The 15,953-nt window shown below is 43.8% G+C and overlaps 1 protein-coding gene across 5 annotated transcripts in view; it reads left to right on the forward strand.

Annotated features, from left to right (window-relative positions):
• The window catches only part of LOC135577131 (spindlin-Z-like), a 97,599-nt gene that overhangs the window by 17,023 nt on the left and 64,623 nt on the right, over positions 1-15,953 (forward strand). The window contains exon 2 of one of the 5 annotated variants that reach the window (XM_065044884.1): positions 12,004-12,174. The exons of 3 other annotated variants lie outside the window; for them this stretch is intronic. The gene's annotated coding sequence lies outside the window, so the exon portion shown is untranslated. The remainder of the gene's footprint in view (positions 1-12,003; positions 12,175-15,953) is intronic. One more of the 5 variants, XM_065044885.1, reaches the window with a different exon arrangement.

Below are 15,953 nucleotides of genomic sequence, written 5' to 3' on the forward strand. Positions count from 1 at the left end.
CCCAACATACGGACTTATACAGTCTCGTTAACTACTATCCCCTGTCCCTTAACAGATAGATATTATTTCCCCATTGCCTAGGCCTCCACCACTCATCAAAATGTTCATAAGAACAGGCTATGAATTGGGCCCCATCAGTCAAAGTGGTCACTTAAGACAGGAGAAGTAGGGTCTGCATCCGTTGAATCTTTGTCTTTATTCAGCCATGGCTTGACCCATTTCGTGGGAATCCACTTCGATCCTTGGCCTGTAATGACACAAGCATAACCTTTTCCCCAAGTTATTAATTGATGGGGCCTTTTCCTTTGACCATTAACTAGTGATTTGACCGTAACTAATGTAGGTTCTTTCTGATTCAGCATGGTTTTGGGTCACACTTGCAAAGTGTTTAATCACAGGGCAAATTTGGGCTGCACCACTTAGATACAAGTGATTCATCACATACAATGCTTTTGACAATTGGTTTTGTGGTGTTTTCCCTACTTCTCCCCCCTTTTTGTTTAAAAACAAAAACCAGTTCAGAATCAGATACGTGCATTGGACCTTGACTACGTACTCAAAATCACAAATCAAGTTTAGAGGTTCCTCCTTAACAAGCTCTAAGTAATGTAAAGCTGCGCCAAGTTCTGCTACTTGGGTTGAACCTTCAATAATCTTTACAGAATGATGCCAACTGTTATCTTCACGCCAGACCACTACAGCTTTATGAGACTGCCCAGAACCACCAACAAAAAGTGTGCAAGTATGTAGGATCAGACCAGATACATGTGTGGTCTGTGACCTGATGTTGAAGACTTGCAGGTTCTGCAGCAATTTACATTTATGCATGCCAAAAGCTGTGCTGGTAAGAAAACCAGCTAGTGCAATTTACAAGGATGTAGATTGCAAATAAAAAATCAGAATTAAATTTCACAAATGCTACATATATGGCAAAAGGATCGTGGCCTATTGAGACTTAAATTCATTCCCTGCATTTCTTGATCGGAGTAACAATCGGTATATCAGTCTGTTAGCATTCTCATCATACTGTCCCACAATAGCCACAGGTTGTTTCTATGTTGTAGCTGTAAATCTGCAAGTCCAACTGACTGCAGTCAGCCTGTAAGGTTGTCATAAATTTATTCCTCAAAATCTCCAAGTCCAAATCCACACTGTCCAATAAACTTGGTTTTCCCTTTCTTCTCTCTGTCTGGAGGCCTGGACCCTGTACTCCTGGTCAGAGTACTCACCATCTGACCCCTGCAGTGTCAGACCAGAAGTCTGTTCACCAAAATCAGGAGGAGGGTCGATCTCAGTGCTGCTTCTGTGTCTGGGGGATTGCTGGTTACCTTCTACCACCGCAACAGTAACTGAACTGACAACCTTCTTGGATGGCCCCTTCTTAGCAGCTGCATTCCCCCACTGTTCACATACATGGGCTTCTATCTTAGATCTAGGTTCACTATCCCACTTTCTTATGTCCTCCTGCAGTCACGCAGGAAAAATCAGAAGGAGCCACATGGCATGCGCCTGCAGGAGGTTGGCTTCATGGGGTGCCCTTGACAGTCAAGTTGCTGGCCTGAAGGACAGTCTTTTCACAGTTGTTATTATATAGAGGTCTGGCTAGTCCATTATTACTGTGGTGTTAGAACATGATGTTGGTACTTTTCATATGTCACAGAATTACTGGACTCCAATTTAGATCAGCAGATATAGGACAGCAGGAGAAGACAAGTATATTATTTTGTTGAAAAGGTGTCCTAAGAATATGAAGATTCAAAAATTGGAAGAGTGCTAACACTCTTCAATCCTTTACACCTTAATTTCTGACAAAAATGAAAGCTCCTTCTTGGTCATTCAAGTTATAGAATTATTTGATTAAATAAAAATGTGTATAAATTATAGAAACCCTACATTTATGTGAACTATTAAAAAAGGGGAAACACATACTGAAGTGCTTCAACTTTCCTTTTTCAGTATTAGCTGTATCTTTGGATATGCCAGAATTGTAATGATGCACTCATTAGCTCAGTGACTTCACTCAAGCATTATATTGCTATCATTCTGTTCTAAAATAATGTTGAGAATAGACAAATAGCTGAAAGATTCGCATACAAGAAATTTGGAGCAAACTAATCTTTTCATATGGCTGCAATCATCCCCCCTTTGTTGGTATGGGCCATAAGAGTTAAGGGCTGGTGTATCTCTTATTATTCTTGCTGTACTCCTAAAGCCATTTTGCCTGTAATATGCAGGAAGCTGTAAATCATTCCAGACAGGTTCATTGCAGGGTGCTTCCTGCCTCCTGGGTAGCTGTAGTACAATTAATGTGAACTGATCAAATGAACTATAGCCTGAAACCAGGGTGGGAGAGACATTTTTCAAGCAATAGGAGAGTGTTCCTGTCTCTCCCTTATTATCTTTTCAGGAATATCTCCTAGTGTTGTTGAAAAGAAGGGTTCTTCACCTGGTGTGTGAGTCAATTTTACACACAGAGACGAGATACTGTTTATTACAGAGTTGCACAAGTCTGGATGCTGGAATAAAGCCAGCATGCCAGAAAGAAAAGTAACAGCCATTATATACAAAATCTTATCACTGTAGTCACACCCTCAGGGTAGTCCTAAAGAGCTGATTGGTTACACAATCATTTTACCACTACCTGTGCTCCCTGGGGAGGAGTCTCAGGTTGGGCTGGGGTCCTCACTCCTGTGGTTGTGATTTTTAGTATTATAATGAGCATATAATGAGAATAGTTCACCAAAAGGATACTTTTATCTGACAATCTCGAGATACATGTTCAACTAATTGCATAGGCTCCATGGTATCTAAACTGCAAAAAATCAGGGCCCCTGATAAGGAGTTCCCCAAATCACCTGAAACTGACAGGATTTACATATCTTTAGGTTAGCAATTGCTGACTGGATTAATTCTTTTCAGTGGCAGTGACTACACTAGGGAGAAATTCCCAGGCACATCTCAGGAGCTTGAGCAACCCCACTTCCCCAGCAGTTTTATGGGGTTGGGGGGAATGTCTCACTTTCAGCTGATTGACCCCCCCACCTTCTTTATCCTTTGATATCTAATCTCAATCAGTGGTGGTTGAGTAGTTAATTTAGAGCATATTTATAATGAACTGAAACATTAAAAGCAATATATATATATATTTTTCCTGCTATGGCGAATGAGCCTGTTATCTCTGGCAGGAAGGAAGGTCTGAGTGTTATTTCAGTCCCTTCCCCCTGTGGTGACCCTTCTTCATCATTGAAGTGGCTTCCACCTTTAGTGGTTACATTAAAGATGGGGTGGGGAATGTCCTGCAGGATGTCACTGAAACTGTAACTCTGTCCCTGAATTGTTGTCATTCTTAAGGGCAGAACCTTTTAAGGATCCCTAGAAGTGTTGTAGCTCCTTTGATTTGGGGGAGGGCAGGTGAGGAGGGGGGAGGAATAATAATCATATATCCCCTTGGATTTGGGGCTTATCTGAGCATCCTTGGACATAAGGACCTCTTGCGGTTGACCCTGGGTTGTCCTGTCCAGCAATCTCTTGTTTATAAGCAAGACAGCATGTGTTTGTCTAATGACAGTAGCTACAAGAGATTTGCACTTACAGTAGGTACATTATTTGCAGAGTTAAGTGATGTTTGTTCCCCCACAGTTCACTGATTTCTGCCATAATAATCAGCTCTATTCCTTGTCTCCATCAGGTTGAAATGTCTGTGAGTTGCAGCTCTTCCTTTGCAACTGTGCATTTTCCTTTTCTACCTGATTCTTCACAGATTGGAAAGTTCAAGTACTAGCGAGCTCAGCCTTAGCCTGATTCTCTCACCTTTCCTCCTGCTTTATAGCCTATTTGATAGTTGGAAGTGATCTGTTACTTATACTGAAACAAAGAAATAAACTTAACAGCAGAGTCAATTATACTGTTAAGTGGCATTCTTTATTGACAGCACTGGGGATCATCCTCCATAAGTGCTCCACAGACTGGATGATCTTGCATTGCTTATATTCACATAATTATTACATATGCATTACAGGTTTTGAAAATTCTGACATGCAATACATCTATACTAAGAAATAATTGATGATGTTAGTTATAATTGTTTAGTTTCTTACTTACAATGCACCTATTAATTATTAGTTAAATATAAACTAAGCACTCTGCTTCTAAACAATGTATTAATCTTCTGTCTCCCTCCTGTCATGCAGAAGGATCTAAAACTTGAAAAATATCCCCTCGTTTTGCAGACTTGCGCAACTCTGTGATAGGTTGTGTCTCATCTCGATGTGCTGGGTTTGGCTCTTTTGTATGCGCACCAGGTAAAGAATGTTTGGGGAGATAATTACAAAATGGGAACCGGTTCCACTGCTAAAATTCCACCTTGCTCCCCCTTAGGATGCATCCTTACACCTTAGAGTAATTGCTCATATTGTTATCTAATAATTTTGAGACCAGAAAAGAATTGAAGTTGTTAAACTCCGATTCCCATTGAAAAAAAAACAAACCAAACAAAAACAAAAAAAAACAAACAAACAAAACAAAACAAAAAAAACAAAAAAAAACAAACAAACACCTAAATGCTATGATGGATGTGAACTCGGTATTGTATGAGGTTGTATTTAAAAGCTGCTAGAATATGAACTGATTTGCATCTAGGAAAATGGATTGGTGCTTAAGATACTGTTTTTTGACATCTGTAAATTGTAGAAGGCAAATGGGGCTGAGGAATGTAATAACTTTTGAGCTAATTGGAATTGTGCATAAACTGTATTATGGTTGGAATGAAATGGGAAAACAAAACAGCAAAATATCCCAGGCCTGTGCTTGAACATAAATTTCAGGCCTGTGTCGAGCTGCAAGATAAACACAGCTTGTTGTAACCGAGGAGTTTGCCAAAGCCTCCCACTCCGTACCAGCGATTACGCCACCTGCGTGGCCTTGGTACAGCTGAACTGCAGCAAGAAGAGAAAGAAAAGAAAATAGAAAGTTTTAAATGCTTTACTAATGCTACTAATAAATAGAGAAAATAATTCAAAATATATAAAACCAATCTTGAATTTCCCGGGGCAGCATTCCCTGTGGCGGAGTTGGCGTCACTCCAGCAGCTGCAGGGCAGGCAACCAGAAGTCCTGGGCTGGACTCTGCAGTAAACTGGAACTGGATTCAGGGATGCAGGGTCTGGAACCAGGCCTCGGATTGCAGGCATGACAGGCAGGGTCCTCTTCAGATGCCGGCCATAGTCGAAGAGAGTGAGACCCTCGTGATCTCCCACTTTTATAGGGTGTATGATGTGTGTGGGATGGAATACTCTGTTGTTCAGTTTTAGTCACTCTGTTGTTCACTTTAGTCACTTGTTCTGGCTGCTCCTGCTTGCAAATACGCCCCTCTCACTTACAGGACGTGCAAAATTTTATCAGTAACCTTGGTTGCTATAGCAATAAATTTAAACCTGGAACTCTTCTGCATACCATTGCTCATCTTATCAGCTCCAGAGTGAACAGCGTCTCAAAAAACATGCAGCTAAATTCAGAAAAGTGCAGTTACTTAGAAGAACTTAGCTGAAAGGAAAATTCACTAAAAGAGAACTGGTCTTGTTTTAAACAAAACCAGGACACACATAGAGGACAGAGAGGTGACTTGAGACAGACAGCATGGCTTCACTAAGGGCAAGTCCTGCTTGACCAAGTTAGTGACCTTCTATGCTCACATAACTACATCAGTGGACAAAGGAAGGGCTACAGATGTCATCTATTTTGATTTCTGTAAAGCCTTTGACACGGTTCCCCACAACATCCTTCTCTCTAAATTGGAGAGGTATGGATTTGATGCGTGGACTGTTTGGTGGATGAAGAACTGGCTGGATGGTCGCACCCAGAGTGTAGTGGTCAATGGCACAATGTCTGGATGGACACCGGTGACAAGTGGCATCCCTTGGGGGTCCATACTGGGACCAGTACTGTTTAATATCTTCATCAATGACATAGACAGTGGGATCGAGTGCACCCTCAGCAAGTTTGAAGATGACACCAAGCTGAGTGGTGCAGTTGACACACCTGAGGGACAGGATGCCATCCAAAGAGACCTGGACAGACTCCAGAAGTGGACCCATGGGAACCTCATGAGGATCAACAAGGACAAGTGCAAGGTACTGCACCTGTGTTGGGGCAACCTCCAGCATCAATACAGGCTAGGGGATGAAGGGATTGAAAGTAGCCCTGCAGAGAAGGACTTGTGGGTACTGCTGGATGAAAACTTGGACATGAGCCAGCAATATGCACTCACAGCCCAGAAGGCCAATTGTATCTTGGGCTGCATCAAAAGGAGCATGGCCAGCAGGTCGAGGGAGGTGATTCTGCCCCTCCACTCTGCTCTGGTTTGAATAATTGGTGTGAATAATTCCATTTCTTCTGTAGTCAGTCCTGACACTGTATCCACAGCAATGTATACATATTGCCACCCCCTAGACTGGGGCGGAGGGCCCACACAATCAGCCTGACAGGTATTCAAAGCCCACTGGCCATGTTTTATCTTTCCCCATGGCCTACATAATGCCCTTAAATGTAACTGTGTACAAGGAGCACAATGATGTGAGCATGTTTTACAAGTATATAATAGCAAAGGGGTTTGAATATGAGCAACGTCCCATGCATGTGCAGTATAAGCTGATCCATGTCCACAAGCTATATGCATATTTAGAGCTTGAGCTTGGAGCTCAGCAGAGGTCATATTATCTGATTGCCTGTTGTTTTGTGATTCAAGTGTATCAACCTTATTGTGTTATTCTATTAACCCTTCACAAGGGGAATCCTCCTCCACAGAAGATGTGGGGATAAGTTCTCCAATGCCCTAAAAATCCCAAAAAGGCATGTAATTGTTTTACTGCAGCTGGTACAGAAAACTGCTGAACTGTGTGCTGTATCTTATCTGGTGTTTCTCTAAGCTGTCCATGCCAAACTATTCCTAAACATAGTACAATAGCACTAGGACCCTGTGTTTTAGTCAGATTAATTGTCCAGCCTCGGTCCTGCAAATGCACTTTCAGAAATCCGGCAGCCGCCTCAGCTTCTTGTTTTGTCAGTATTGAAATTTGTGCCCCTGCATCTACTAAAAAAATTCACCAATTGCCCTCGAGGGCCAACTGGAATTAAAATGTATGGGCCATCATAATTTATCTGCTGATAAGCTTCTACCTTCCGGACAGGCAGGCCCAGTTGCTGTCCGGACTTTACTCAGTTTTTTGGATTCATGCCCTGTGATCCTTCCCTTGGAGGAAAGAAAGGGTTAACACTCCTTCTTGGAGCAGACACTGGAGAAGTTGGAATGTGTTCCTTCTTCTCATAACTGTCTCGCTTCAGGAATGCTTCAATGAGATCTGATATAACACTGGGAGGCTTTTCCTGAATTTTGGCTTTGGGAATGCCTAGTGCCAGTGCCTTTCTCCACAGCTTATTTCTCAGTTCCCAAGACTCTGCTTGAAACTCTTTAAATGCCTTTTCTCTTAAATCAGTTTCTGTCTTAATCATAGACCTAGCTTCATACTCAGGAGGATACGAGAGAGACAAGGTATCATCTTCCCCAAAATCATCATCGTCAGGGTCACCCCATAAATTTCCACCCCATTCATCAGGGGGTGCAATAAGTTTTCTAATCCGTAGAAGATTAGGGGGATGAGGAGCCTACATAAGTATCATTCCAATTTTTTCCTCTAATTTTTTGTTCCTTTCCCTTTCTTCTTATATCTGTTTCTGCAGTTGCTCAATTCTCAAGGACAATAACAATCCAGCAGCCTTTTTACTTTCTATTACTTCCCTCAGATCATGTTTTTCTCTTTTCAAGGTCTCCTGCTCCTCACAAGTGATTTCTAGGCAAGTACCTAGCATTTTACAGATGATTCCTTTTCCCTTTCCATCCTTCAGAGGGTCCCTAGCAGCTGTTAGTTGTTCCTCCACAGCTTTCCAATCATGCCAATTATCACGAATCCCATTCCTCTGAAAATCTAGGACTCGGACTTACTCCATGCCTCTGTAAATAATTAGCAATAATGCCTGCCATCCCACTTCTGACACCAAATTGTCACGAGGGAGTGATTTTAGGGTTCTGCTTGCTGCAGAACAATGCAGGTGGTCAGAAAGCATTTATCTCATGTCAATTGATTAATGATGGGTACGTCTTTTATAACTTAATCACAGTATGCATGAACTCGGCAGTTTCTCTTCAATGCATACTATGGTGTCTCTTTTCATTCCCCAAACTACAAATCCCAGTCACTAGGCCTGCAGTTTGAGCCATTTACACCTCTTATTGTTCTTCTAACATTCTGTAAATGTCTTTTTTTTTTTTTTCTTTTTCAATCCAATTGTTCCAATTAACCCAAGGATCTATTATCACAGGTCCCATTTGGGTGCCTACATATAGTTCTAGAAGGTTGGTTGCAAATTTAACACTATAGGCACATCAGCAAAGGATCAGTCCCTCCATCACATGTGGATTATGTACATGCAATCTCGGGAATACTCACAACTCAACCAGATCCTCTGAGTATGCCAGATGTTAAGAGTGGCTGCCTCCTACCAGAAGCTCTGGCCCAGGATTCCCTCCCACCCAGCTGCTGGAGCCCAGCCCGGTGCATCCAGGGAGCCGGGTTCTCTACCCAGGCTGGGGGATGCAGCTGCTGCTTTCCTGCTTGCAAGTTCAACCACTAGTGAAGCTGAGCACATATCCCAGAGACACACACATGACCATTTACACAGACTTCCACATGCAACAAGCTCCAGTGGCAAACTTTCAGGTGAGGCCCTTAACTGCATGCAAAACAGACTTTCAGGAAACAAAATTATCAGAAAATAAAAAATGTAATGGAGTAGAATAGCAGAAGGGCTGGCTCAAGCTGGGTACCAGCACAGAGGTCCGCCTGTACCCATTCACAAAGCAAGCTGTCAGGCATCTTCCATCCCTGATAACCATTTGCTCCAGGGACTGTGTTTTGAAGCTCTGGAGGCAAACTTTCAGGTGAGGCTTATGTCCGCCACAATGCAAATGTTTGGGATTCTTCTTGCCCTGCTAACCGTTCGCTCTGGAGCCTGTACTTAGAGCTCTGAAGGCAAAGTTTCAGAGGAGACCTGTAACTGCATGCAAAACAGACTTTCAGGAAACAAATTCCTCAGAAAATAAAAAAATGTAATGGAGTAGAAAAGCAGAAGGGCTGGCTCAAGCTGGGTACCTGCGCAGAGGTCCGCCCAAGCATAGAAAACTACAAACTTTTATATCTCTACAGACCATTCACACCAAGATCCAGTCCAACAGCAAAATTTCACCACCAGGTCCTTTGCTCCCCATTGGACCCTTTTTACCTGACTCCACGTGGGCCTCTGTTTTGTTCAGTTGTTGACATTGGTTTTGGTCCATATCCTTGCAGGTACTGTTTTGTCTGGATAAATCCTTTCTTCTCAGCAAAGTGCAAAATAGGCCCCGCTTTGCAGATGTCTGTAATGCCTCCATGTTAGCCTTAGATTGTTATTTTTCCCAGCCAGTTCCATTTTTCCTAGCAAAGTGCAAACTAGACCTTATCTTGCAAGTGTTCAGTGTGGTTGGTATTTGCTTTTGGTAAATATGAGCAGAACTTTACAGCCTAAAATTTTAGCAAATCTAGTCTACCAAGTACCATGAAGCAAAAAGTATATTAAAAATCATACAACCTTATATCTCTAAATAATCCATTACATTTGGTGTGCATCTACTTAAGCTAAATGATCAACATCGAACTTGAATTGGGCTCATCCAGTGACCTGTGAGTAGTAAAGCCATTGCCATACAGCTCACTTATGTAGCAGGGAGAGCTCACAGTGGGCTCATCCAGGCTGTCGTGTTTATAGAATGAAGTGGTTGACTCGTAGTCAAATCGCATACAGTAGGAAAAGTCTGCACGAGACTCTCTGTTCCCACAAGCCACCGGCATTCAGTGTGCTCTTTTGCTTCCCTGTGGGTCTCCTGGAAGGAGTTCTTGGCCTGGCTGCGGCTCAGGCCTTTACCTCCTCTGGAGCCTGGACCAAACTGCTGCTGGTTTGCCTGGCGGGGGTCGAGTGCATCTGCCCCACTACCCTTTCTCCTCCCCTTGTGAGGAAGCTGTAGACCGCAATGAGGTCTCCTCTCAGTCTCCTCTTCTCTAGGCTGAACAAACCAAGTGACTTTAGCCGCTCCTCATATGGCTTCCCCTCCAAGCCCTTCACTGAATTTGTAGCCCTCTTCTGGACACTCTCCAGTAGCTTTGTATCCTTTTTGCACTGTGGCTCCCGGAAGTGTACCCAGTGCTCCAGGTGAGGTTGCACCAGTGCAGAGCAGAGCAAGAGAATCACCTCCCCCGACTGGCTGGCGATGCTGTGCTGAATGCACCCAGGACACAGCTGCCCTCTTGGCTGCCAGGGACGCTGTTGGCTCACGTTCAACTTGCCCTCAACCAGAACCCCCAGATCCCTCTCCACGGAGCTGCTTTCCAGCATCTCGTCCCCAGTCTGTATGTACAGCCAGGGCTGCTGTGTCCCAGGTGCAAAATCCGGCACTTGCCCTTGTTGAACTTCATGCGGTTGGTGATTGCCCAGTTCTCCAGTTTGTCCAGATCCCTCCGCAGGGCCTCTCTGCCCTCCAGAGTGTCAACAGCTGCCCCCAATTTTGTGTCATCAACAAACTTGCTAATCAGTCCCTCAAGTCCTGTGTCCAAGTCATTTCTGAAGACACTGAAGAGTGCTGGCCCTAAGATGGATCCCCATGCAACCCGCTAGTGACTGGTCGCCAGCCCGACTTTACCCCATTTGCTAGAACCCTTTGAGCCCGGCCCATCAGCCAACTGCTCACCCACTGCACTGTGTGTTTACCCAGCTGTGTGCTGGACATCTTGTCCAGGAGGATACTGTGAGAGACAGTATCAAAGGCTTTACTGAAATCCAAAAAGATCGTGTTGACAGGCTTCCCTTGGTCGACTAGGTGGGTAACCTTGTCGTAGAACAGAATTAAGTTGGTCAGGCAAGACTTTCCCCTCATGAACCCGTGCTGGCTGGGACCAATGACTGTGTTGTTGTTCAGATGTTTTTCAGTAACTCCCAGAACAATCTTCTCCTTGAAGTGATCTGCAATAGCTATAGCATGCTCAGATCAAAAGTATAATTTCTTTGTGCCCCACTTTGGGCACCAAAAAAGACTCTGGTTGGTTGACCCCAGTGAGCAGTCAAACACTCACCCAGCCTCTCGCTCCCCTCTCACAAAAGTTTGGAAGGGACCTCTGGAGGTCTTCTGGTCCACCACCTGGCTCAAGCAGGGTCACCTAGAGGCGGTTGCTCAGGACCATGTCCAGACAGTTTCTGAGTATCTCCAAGGAAGGAGACTCCACAACCTCTCTGGGTAATCTTCCCCAGTGCTCAGTCACCCTCACAGTAAAAATGTCTTTCCTGACGTTCAGATGGAACTTCCTGTGTTTCATTGTGTGCCCATTGCCTCTTGTTCTGTCACTGGGCACCACAGAAAAGAGCCTGGCTCTGTCCTCTTTGCACCTTCCCTTCAGGTATTTGTACACACTGAGAAGAACCCCCTCAAGCCTTCTCTTCTCCAGGCTAAAGTCCCAACTCTCTCAGCCTTTCCTCAGAGGAGAGATGCTCCAGACCCTTAATCATCTTTATGGCCCTTTGTTGGACCATGTCCATGTCTCTCTTGTACTGGGGAGCCCAGAACTGGACACAGGACTCCAGGTGTGGACTTACTAGTGCTGAGTAGAAGGGAAAGGTCACTTCCCTCGACCTGCAAGCAATACTTTGTCTAATGCAGTCCATGATACCATTAGCCTTCTTTGCAGCAAGGGCACATTGTCAGCTCATGTTCAACTGGGTGTCCACCAGGACCCCCAGGTCCTTTTCTGCCAAGCTGCTTTCCAGCCAGTTGGCCCCCAGCACGGGTTTATTCCTCCCCAGGTGCAGGACTTTTGTACTGCCCCTTGTTGATGAATTTCATGAGGTTCATGTTGGCCTGTTTCTCTAGCCCGTCCAGGTCCTTCTGGATGGCAGTGCAACCCTCTGGCATATCAGCCACTCGCCCCAGTTTGGTGTCATCTACATGTCTCCTGGGGGATGGAGAGAAAAGAAAAGGAAGGTTAAAACACTTCTGGATTGAGATGAAGTCACTTTAATAGGTAAATCAAAAGCTGTACAGGTAAGCAAAGAAAAAAGACTTAATTCTCTACTTCCTATCAGCAGGCAGATGTTTAACCACTTCCTAGAAAGCAAGGCTTCAGCACACATACTGGTTGCTTGAGAAGACAAACACTGTAACCATGAACATCCACCCTTCCTTCTCCTTTCCCTGAGCTTTTATTGATGAGCATGATGTCGTATTGAATGGGTAGAAGACACCTCCATATTCCATATGGGTATCCCTTCAGTCAGTTTGGGTCATCTGTCTCAGTTATGTTCCTTCCCAAAGTCTTGCCCATCCCCAGCCTACCGGCTGGGGGGGGGTGTGGTGGGAGGAGCAGAAAGAGAGAAAGCCTTGATGCTGTGCAAGCACTGTTCAGCAATAGCCAGAATATTGCTTTGTTATCAGTACTGTTTTAGGCACAGATGCAAAGCACAGCACCATACAGGCTTCTATAAAAAAAGTTGATTCCATCCCAGTCAGACGCAGTACAAGTTGTTAATATCCTTATTCTACTTCTGTTGGGGCCACGGAGGAGCCTTTGTGCTGCTCTTTGCCCCATGTTGCCAGGCCTTAAAATTCCTCAGAAAAGTTTTTGCACTGAAAGATTGTGGGAGATTTGAGGGATTTTCTTGAAGTTAATGTGTGGATGGGTTTCTATTAGATGGAGGTTTGTTATTAAACTAGCCAGGCCCAAAGGAATTTCAAGGCCACCTCGGAAAGCTGAAAACACAACGTAAATCAACAGACCTATTAGCAGTGAGACTCGGGCGCGTGGACAGCTCGTGAACATGGACAATATCCCATCAGCTAATGCGTGCTTGGAGCGTGGATGTGTGATCAGGAAATAACTGCATATATAAGGAGGCTTGTTTCTGTAATAAATGGCTTCGCTTGAATTCATATTGGATTGTGTGGAGTCCATGAGTTTTCGCCCTCGCAAAAGATCTGATTTGTTACTGTAGAAAGCTCATAAAGACTATGCAAGAGAGACTGGAAATTTCATGATACTGGGATATTTATAAGGATGTCCTCCATTATGGAAAAAAAGAAAACAAAAAGAAAGTTTGAAGGAAAAATTAAAAGGAAAAGGCATTGATTATTTTTTTTTTTTTTTCTATGCTGGCTATAGACATTGATGCTGTTATTAATCCATGCAATTTTGGGACTGAAAATCATTTTCACTGGCTGTTGTTATATGACTTAGTACTTCAGGCTCTTCTGTGAAATAAGAGAAATATGTTTTCTGATGACATTGCCTGTTTGGCATGTGAGTATGCATTTGGAAGGCAGAAGAGTATAGAGAGCATCTTGATGTCAGGACAGTATGTTTAAAGAACTTCTTGGGATGGTTACACCATTTCCCACCATTTCCGTGAATCAGAAAGATGGGTTGGGGGTTAGTTAGTTGTGTTTTTACATCCCTGTGGAGCTCAGTATTGATCCCTGCGGAACCTCACTTGTGACAGGCTGCCAGCCTGAGTAAAAACCACTGATTACCACCCTCTGAGTGCAACCTGTTAGCCAATTTCCTACCCATCTCACAGACTACCCATCCAGTCTGTATCTTGCCAGTTTGTCTAGGAGAAGGCTGTAGGAAACAGTGTCAAACACTTTGCTGAAGTCCAGGTAAACAACATCCACTTCTCTGCTCTCCTCATGTCAACAGAATAAGTTATTTTGTTGTAGAAGGTGATGAAGTTAGTCTGGCATGATTTGCTTTTAGTAAATCCATATTGGCTTTTCCCAATTACCTGCTTCATTTGGCTTGTAACACCTTCCAGGAGAACTTGTTCCATTACTTTCCCAGGGACTGAAGTAAGATTAATGGGCCTGTAGTTTCCTGGGTCCTCCTTTGGGCCCTTGTTGTAGATGAGTGTGACATTTGCCCTCTTCCAGTCATCAGGGACATCCTCTGATCTCCACATCTCTTCAGTGATTATAGACAGAAGCCCTATTTCTTTTTCTGCTTGATAGATAACTTGTTTTCTTGATTTCTTTTCAGCTCACACCTGTATAAGCACACTCTTTTTCTAATCCTTAAGCTGTATCAACACATGAGAAGAAAAAAGTATTTTCCCCTCTTGACTTTACAGTCTTTCTGACTACATTTCACCTCTTTTCAGACCCATATTTTAAAGATACATGCCACAAGCTGGAGTTTTTTCTCCTACTAAACTTTTACTCAAGCAGTTACCATTACTAAACCTAGTAATGATTAGGCAGGAAAAATGTGAACTATCAAAAGAAAAGAAGCATGCAATAACTGGGGTAATGTCAAATTTTACTATATTGTTTGTTTTTCACAGAATGGCTGAGGTTGTAAGGGACCTCTAGAAGTAATCCTGTCCAACCCCCCTGCTCAAGAAGGGCCACCTAGAGAGTCAATTGCCCAAAACCATGTCCAGATGACTTTTGAATATTTCCAAGGAGGGAGACTTCACAATCACTCTGGGCAACCAGAGTGCTCAGTCAGCCTCACGGTAAAAAAGTGTTTCCTGATGTTCAGATGGAACCTCAGCACACCATTGCCAGCCAGTCAAGGGAGGTGATTGTCCTGTTCTACTCTGCACTGGTGCGGCCTCACCTGGAGCACTGTGTGGCCTTACAACTGCACATAGATCTCTAATTCTTCCTATTTATTCTCCATGCTGCATGTGTTGGTGTGCAGTCAATTCAGAGAAGTAATCAAGCATGCAGGTTTCTCATGAGGTGTGCAGAAGGAACCACCAGAGCCAAACATACCCTTGAGGTGGTTGGCCTTCTGATTCTCATTTTGGGAGGCAGCTAAGGAATATTTGTCGCTGCTCTGGTTGGCCTGGCTTATTCCCCAGTTGGATGCAATTCCATGAGCATTGCCACTTTGGACCCTGCTCTCCGAGCTCTTCAGTTTAAAGCCTGCCTCACCAAGTTGGCCAGCCTATTGCCAAAGATGCCTTTGCCTCTTCTAGACAAGTGGGTTCCATCCCTCCCTAACAGGTTATAGTCATAAAAGAATGTCCCATTGTCATAAAAGCCAAAACCCTCACGACAGCACCAGCCTTGAAGTCAGGAGTTAATGTGCATTATGCATCCATTTCTGGCCGCCCCCTTTCCTCCAACTGGTAGAATGGAGGAAAAGATGACTTGGGCACTGATATTTTCCTTGCACCCCCAGGGCTTTATGGTCTTCATTGATTCTGCCCAGGTTCCGGCTTGCAGTGTCATTTGTGCCTACATGAAAGAGCAGCAGTGGGTTGTAGTCTGTGCTCTTGACAAGTTGTGGAACCCTCTCGGCAACATCTTGCATCTTAGCTCCCAGAAGGCAGCCTGCCTCTCGTGACTCCCTCTCAGGATGGCAGATGGGCACTTTTTCCAAAAACTAGAAATTGCCAAATACTTGCTTAAACTAGAAACACCAGAAATTAGTATTTCATTTTGTTTGTGTCTCTATTGCTTTTTATTTATAGGAATATTCCTCTGCATTGATCTGATATTTATAGGAGTTTGTGGATGTGATTCATGGAAGAAGTGGCAAAGTGTTAGTAGATGTAAATGCAAGTTTCAGCATAGCACTTGTACTTTACCTCAAGGCATATCCTTGTATATTTAGTTGTTCAGTAAGGCACGAACATGAGGTACACCTTTTCCCACAGGTGAGTCACTAGTTAGGGACATTCCTCTGTTTTTTACCCTTTTGTAAAAATTAACAGCAGGTTCCAAAGCTCCCGTTGGGAAGAAAAAAAGTGAAAGGGAGAAGGCCAGTGATGATTGACAGATTACGGAGAACATGATTACAGCAGTCATGTAATTCTGTG

Source organism: Columba livia, chromosome W, assembly GCF_036013475.1.
Source record: "Columba livia isolate bColLiv1 breed racing homer chromosome W, bColLiv1.pat.W.v2, whole genome shotgun sequence".
NCBI classification, from domain to species: Eukaryota; Metazoa; Chordata; class Aves; order Columbiformes; family Columbidae; genus Columba; species Columba livia.